Here is a 7,918-nt window from a genome sequence, read left to right as displayed (position 1 = left end):
TGCTTATCCCACACGAACTGTACACCCTTCTTGGTCAGATGAGCGAGTGGTCCTGCTATCTTGGAGAACCCCTGGATGAACCTACGATAATATCCTGCCAAACCGAGAAAACTCCGAATCTCAGTAGGTAAAGTAGGCTATCCCCACTCTACCACAGCTGAAACCTTGGCTAGATCAACCGTTATCCCCTTTTCTGACACCACGTAACCTAGAAACTTCACTTCCCGCTGCCAAAATTCACACTTCTCGAACTTGGCATATAACTGGTGCTCACGAAGTATTTGAAAGACTATGCAAAGATGTCTAGCATGGTCGTCCCCAGACCTAGAATAGATCAAGATATCATCAATAAAGACAATGACAAACTGATCCAAATAAGCCCGAAAGACTCTGTTCATTAAATCCATGAACACTACAGGTGCATTAGTCATCCCAAACGGCATGACACGAAACTCATAAGAACTATATCTCATGAGAAACGCTATCTTAGGAACATCTTGCTCTCTAACCCTCAGTTGATGATACCCAGAACGCAGATCAATCTTGGAGAAATATGTGGCTCTCCGTAACTGATCAAACAAATCATCGATCCTGGGTAGAGGGTACTTGTTACAAATAGTAACCTTATTCAACTCCCTGTAATCTATACACAGGCGAAGCGAACCATCATTCTTCTTTACAAATAGAACCGGTGCTCCTCAAGGTGATGTACTCCTACGAATAAAACCCTGGCTGAGTAATTGCTTAATCTGATCCCTTAGCTTTCTCATATCCACTGATGCCATCCTATAGGGTGCCCTAGCAATAGACGCAGTGCCTGGAGCTAAATCTATCACAAAATCGATCTCAGGACTAGGGAGCAACCCTAGAATCTCCTGAAATACATCCGGGAAGTCCTGTACAACTGGTATGTTATCCAAAGATACAATATTCCCTCTCTGTTTCCTACTCTATCCGAAACAAATAAGTACTAGTGTCCCCGTTAAAATGTGGCATAGTAACGATGTAAACATCCTGACTAGGTATGGTAACCACAATAGACCCATCCAAAACTAATAATTTGAGCGTGGCAGTGATGACCAATCCATCCCAAGTATCCCGTCCTAAGTGTGCATGTCTAGGACAAGAGATTGGCTAGAAATCCGAGTCTACCAATATCTAGGGTCACAGGCACATCACTCTCATGAAAAATGGTAGTATTGCCCAACAATGTAGAAATATCCCGAGGTCTACTACATATGTGTGTCACCAACCAATCCATGAAAATCCCATGTTTCTAAATACTTCGTAGAGCAAAACACATAATGCAAAACGAAATGCTCCATAATCATCCCATATTTTTTTTTTTAGATTATTGTTCTATCCTGGGAATGCCTCCTTCTAAACCAAATCTACCATATTGATTTACATAAGTTCGTTTATAAACTCCTTGGTAATCATCGTATCTCAACATAATGTACTACAAGCAAATATCGGTTTGCCTAAGTAAAACCAATCACTCCACTGTGATAGACATTTATAAGCCTAATATACACATTCTAATACAGCTTTAATATAGCTTAATAAAAGTATATGTGTATAAATCACAAAAATGCCATCACAAAACACAATAAAATAGCCAAAACCATTAGTTTACTTTATTAAGAACGTCTTTGGATCATAAACCTCCAAAGGATAAATAATTGTAAAATATCCTTTAATAAAATACCAATATATGGGATCACATCCGTACCACATTATTAAAATCTCCCCTACTATTAGTAATAATTATCACTCTTAACCTAGTCTTGCTCCTTGTGATCCGGTACCCTCATGCTTGGACTGCCTAACATCTCCTCGTTTAGGGCACTGTCTAGTAGTGTGGCCGTACTCTCCACAAGCATAACAAGTACCCTTAAAAGTACCAAACAGCCTCTTCTGTTGGTTAGCCTGTGGCTGATCTCGTCTTGCAGGTGGTCCCCCATTTTGTTGTCACTGAGCTAACCCATGACACTGATTGGATGTATGCCCATCCTCTCTGCAGCCAAAACAATGAACTTAAACCTCATCCTGCACCACTGGTTCTGCTTCGAGTGTCTGCTGCATGTGTGACTGATTCTGAAATGCAGTTGCTACACCTGCAGCTATAACTTGAGTAATAATGTACACTAGCTGAGGAGAAAACTCTAGATTACTGCCCAGACTATAGGCTTGATGCTGAGACTCTTGAGTATGCTGAACGTCCTCATGCTCTATCTGTAACTGACCATCTTCCTCCTGAAACCTAGGCACTTGCTGCTCTTCCCCCATTTGCCGATGCCGCAGGCATTCTTGCTGCCTACCCGCCAATCTCCTCTGTCAACTGTTTATGTTCTGTCCTCTTTCAGCGTTAACCATACTGTTAACATAGAAAGACAAACATCAGTACGATTGTAAACGGACCATAAAGGAATTCAACGAATCCTAATCTTAAAGCTCTAAACAAGAGAGAACGCTACGAAACATCCTAGAGACACTTGATCCTGGAGTGCTTTGATACCAACTGTGATACCCCTTGATTCTAGAACCACAGGTGATCAAGTCCGAGCACAGATCCAAGGGATACCAAATAATTAATATTTAACCGAACACAGAATATAAAATGAATTTAAGAAATAACAATAATAAGCTGAAGGAAAAACTAAATTAAAAAAAAAAAAAAAATCTTAAAACATAAATATTTAAACTCTGATAATCCAAACTTTATAAGTTTACAACTCGGGAATCCATTTCTAGTGGACCCCTATTAAAACCCAAATTGAACGAAAATAAATAACTGAAGATAAAAGCCCAAATATAATATCTGGTAAGAAGTCCTACGTCGTCGATAGAATGGAAGATCGTCTCTGTTCAGCTCGAACAAGCCCTAATACCTCAAACGTCCAATACCTGAAAAATGATAAGTGGGTCAGGCCCACTAGCAAGTTCTATACTACTACTACCCAAGCAGAAACCCGATACGCATGTATATCCTAACCAATCCAATAATAACTAAATAGTCCATAGATACATATATATATATAATCACACTACAGGACTCTCACTGGATTACAGGCCCGTCTCAACCTAACTAGTAGGCACCATGCAAAATGCACCTGAGGTGGGCATGACTACCTAGACCTAGCAGGGTACACATCCAACCATTATAGCCAGCTATGCATCCCAATGCATATACGCTCCCTAGCCAATAACTCTGAGACTCAGGCTCATATTGTGGCATCATAAAAATATATTTAAAATCTGTTCCACACTAAAAGTGTCACTCAACTATTTAGTGATCTGACACAAAATACAGGTAGGACTTAACTTTTGTAGTTAATCCATCCCTTAATCCAGAGTAGGTAGGACTTAGCGTTTTTGAGCTAATCCCCCTGGTATGACATCATCCCATACCGGTGCATACAAACCATCCATCCAGTGTTGATTATTCAGATAACAGTATAGTATATCAATATCAACATATCCATTACAAGTATAGCAAGAATGTGCAAATAACATGCTTATACGATGCTACTAGTACTTGATTCTCTAACAAATATAAATTGTCGAGAATAAAAGTAACCATCCTGTAACCCACAATAAGCATAATAATAATTATAACAGAATTAACATGCTTACATATAACCACTCCACAACATCCCATAAGTTGATATATATAATTTTTTGAAAAATATCAGCTAGTTTCTTATTAAGCATTAACTAAATTTATAATAGTTAACAAGCTTAATCTTATACCACTGTCATATGATTTAAACATAAAATTTCTAATTCAATTGCTAACTTTAAAACAAGCAACTTGAATTATCCGTATCACAGTAAAATTGATCTCTTTCCTAAGAGTTTCCGGTGGTTCCCTATTTTAGCTTCTTATGGAAAATTATGAATTACCAGGTCTTCTAAAAATTTAATACAGGTTTAGACCTTACTAAATACCTTTAAAAACACTCTATTTTCAGCCTAGAATGTAAAGAATTCAATCCCTGTAGCCCAGGTCTCGCAGAAAATTAAAACTGGAAATAAAATCAAAGGAGCCGGCTCTACACAAGGTGGAGCTGCCTCCACAACAAGGTAGAGCTGGCTCCACCTTGTGTGGAGCCGCCTCTAGACTCTAAAGAGCCGGCTCTACCTAAGGTAGAGCCTGCTCCAATTTTTGGTGCGCCTACTCTTCTTGAAATAGAGCAGGCTCCTTCCCTTGTGTGTCTTCTTTTCCAATTCTGGCAGTGTCCGGCAACTGTGTTCCTCCGAACAAGTTTATTGCTGATTAAAACTAAGTTCTAGAGAGTTCCAAAGTTGATTAAATTCATTGCTTATTAATCAAAAACATATGGAACAAGAATTACGCAAAACAGTTTCTAAGTGGATTAAAACCCATACAAGAACACATACTGTTTCAAGTATCTAACCCTACGACCCAGATTAATTTTAAGATTTTCCAATATGTTTTAGAACTAATAAAATTCTTAATCCATCAATTGACATCATTTAAATCGTGAATTAGGTAAAACAAAACTGTAAAATAAACAAAACTGTAAAACGAACAATTTAACAGTTCATGAACATATGTTTATTAAACAATGCAAGCATACGAAGCAGATTTATTTTAGACCTTTATCTGTACCTGGAATTGAGTTAGAGATGCAAAGAACACAGGCCAAAGAGATAGAGTTAGTATTAGAACTTGCCTATGAGATTCGGTTCAAAAATCTCAACATCTTCTCCTAAGCTTTTCCGGTGATCCCTTGGTTTTTCCTCTCTGTTCTCTCATAGACTCCTCTATACTACTCTCTGTATATCATAAATAGGGTTCTAAAACCCTAAACCGAACGTAATACATAGTTTTATAGGCTTACTTCCAAACCCTAATTTCAATCAAATCCTAAATTGAAAACTTGGCCCATGTTTAATTACGTCGGCTACTCACGTGACCTCTTAAAACCTAATTTAATAAAAACATAATTAACGTAATTCAAACAATATAACAATGAAATAAATAAAAATAATATTTAACCAAATAACAATTACAAAACCATTTAATTACACACAAAAAATGAAATTCACAATTAAATAAGATAACTAAACAAAAACTCACAATTAAATAAAATAATCAAATAAAACCACCACATAACACAAGTAATTTAAATAATGCACAATTAATAAATTAAAATGCAATTGAACAATTAAATAAATTCTAGAACTATCCTTTTAAAATTAGGGGTATTACACATTAACAACAAATTAAATTAAATTAAATAAATTCATACCATTAACTCAACTAATTAAAACAAACACACTTTTAAAACAATTGATTACAACAAAACAACTAAATAACAATTAAACAATTAACACAATTAAATCAATAAGTTGAATCAGTTAAATAAATTAACTACAACTAAATCAATTAAACCAACAACTAAATAACAATTAAACAATTAACACAATTAAATCAATAAGTTGAATCAATTAAATAAATTAACTACAACTAAATCAATTAAACCAACAACTAAATAACAATTAAACAATTAACACAATTAAATCAATAAGTTGAATCAATTAAATAAATTAACTACAACTAAATCAATGAATCCAACATATATACACTTGAACAATAAAAATGAAATTTAAACAATAAAGAAAATACCAGGACTATCCTTTTTGAATTTAGGTGTATTACATGAAACACATGAACATGCCAGAAGAGGTTTTGAGGTTCAAACCCTTCCCTTTCACCCTTAAAGATAAAGCGAAATATTGGTTCAACAATCTAAGACCTTTGTCGATAACTTCTTGGGCAGAAATGCAACAAGAATTCTTGAAAAGTACTATCCGGTTTCAAAGACCAATGTAATGAGAACTTCAATTCGGGAATTTTCTCAAGGGGAAGGGGAAATGTTTCATGAGGCATGGGAGCGCTTAAATGACTTACGTAGGAAGTGTCCACATCATGACATTCCTAAATGGTAATTGGTTTAATTTTTCTTTGAAAGTTTGTCGGATAATTATAAAAGGAATGGTAGATGCCTCTATGGGTGGTTTATATCTTGATAGGCATGAGGATGATGTATGACATCTATATGAGAGCGTGAATGAGAATTCAATGCATCGATCCTTATCCTCCAAAAATGGTAGAAACCTAGGTGGAAGGAAGAATGTCGGCTTGTATCAAGTTGACCATTCTAATGATATAGCCGCCGAAGCGAAATCTTTATCCCAAAGGTTTGATCAATTTTTTATCAACCAAAATTCGACGAATCAAGTGTCTTCCTTCCTTAGTCACACTCATCATACTTCAAATGAATCTTACATGACTTGTTCTAGTGTTTTACATTTTACTTCCAACTGTCCCTATGGACATATGCAAAGTGAATACCATGAACAAGTGAATGCCGCTTTCGTCAACCAAGGGAATAATCCCTATGACACTCATTATAATGCCGGGTGGAGGAACCATCTAAACTTCTCTTGGAAAAGCCAAGGGGAAGGCTCTAACCCTCCCGAAAGTAGTTTTCAAGGCAAGTATGTTCCGCCTCCAATGCAAAGCCAAGGCTCCCAAGGTTATAGATCATCTTACCAAGCACCACATGGAAACCAATTTTCAAACTCTCACTTTCCAAATCAATCTTCATATTCTCAAGGGAATTTAAGGAGTCCCGCATTTGAGGAGAAAGTCTTAACCACTTTGGGTACTTTGGAGGTAAATACCCAATTACTTCATTCTCATTCCCAATCAATTACAAAGCTAGAAACCCAAGTCGGGTAAATAACTAGTGCATTGAATGCTATGAAAAGGGGAAAATGCATTTGAATCCACCACCTAAGCAATAATTTGTTATGGAGACCAATTCCTTTTTGGAAGGTCACACAATTAAGCATGTGAATGCGGTGACCACTTTGAGAAGTGGAAGAATTGTTGATAATCAAGTTAGTGTTCACAATAAAGAGAGTGAACCAGTGCAACCAAAAGTTGACACCCGTCCCGTCTCACATTCTATTCCTCCTTCATTGCATTTGAAAATTTCTAGTGTTGAAAATGTTAAAAAAAATGATTTTGAAAATTTTTTTGAGCCCAAGGCTCCATTTCTGGGTACTTTAAAAGGATCAAATTCTCTTGAAAAACAACAAAGTAAAGCAAATAAGATAATTGATATGTTTAGGCAAGTGAAAATAAATCTTCCTCTCTTAGATGCAATTAGACAAATTCCGACCTATGCCAAATTCTTGAAAGATCTTTGCACCCTTAAGAGGAAGAACAAGAGCCAAGCACCAAAAAGAGTTGTTTTGACCGAGCAAGTAAACTCAATTGTGCAACATAACACCCTCCCAAAGTTCAAAGATCTCGGTTCACCTACCACTTCTTGCATCATTGGTGATCATGTCATTAACAGGGCTCTTCTTGATTTAGGAGCAAGTCTGAACCTTCTTCCATATTTAGTTTATGTTCAATTGGGCTTAGGAGATTTAAAACCAACATTAGTAGTTTTGCAACTAGCCGACCGATCCATCAAAAAGTCCCGGGGTATCATTGAGGATGTGTTGATCAAAATTGATAAGTTATTCTTCCTGGTTGATTTCATTGTCATTGACACGGAATTGGTCTAAAATCCTAAGAGACAAATTCCCATTATCCTTGGCCATCCCTTCTTGGCAACCGTGAATGCCAACATTAATTGTAGGACGGGGATAATGAAAATATCATTTGGCCATGTGAAGGTGAAGTTGAACATTTTAATCCAACCCCCAATTCAAGGGACAAGTATAAAGAAGTATGTGTTGTTGAAAAATGTCTTGAAAATGAATTTGATAAAAATGAGTCTTTGCTTGGTATTGAACAATCAATTGTTTTGCCTTCCAAAAAGTTTTCAAAAGGAAGTATTTTCAAGTCAAGTGTTATAAGGGCATGGAA

At 36.3% G+C, this 7,918-nt stretch overlaps 1 pseudogene; it reads right to left on the bottom strand.

The window, feature by feature from the left end:
- Nucleotides 1-5,867: 5,867 nt before the first annotated feature.
- LOC132280526 (small nucleolar RNA R71) lies at nt 5,868-5,966 on the bottom strand (annotated as a pseudogene).
- Between the last annotated feature and the right edge of the window lie 1,952 nt (nt 5,967-7,918).

Source organism: Cornus florida, unplaced genomic scaffold, assembly GCF_030987335.1.
Source record: "Cornus florida cultivar Cherokee Brave unplaced genomic scaffold, ASM3098733v1 CherokeeBrave_3.0.0_Hap2_Chr10, whole genome shotgun sequence".
In the NCBI taxonomy this organism is placed as follows: domain Eukaryota; kingdom Viridiplantae; phylum Streptophyta; class Magnoliopsida; order Cornales; family Cornaceae; genus Cornus; species Cornus florida.
This window is presented reverse-complemented; position numbering and strand designations above follow the sequence as displayed.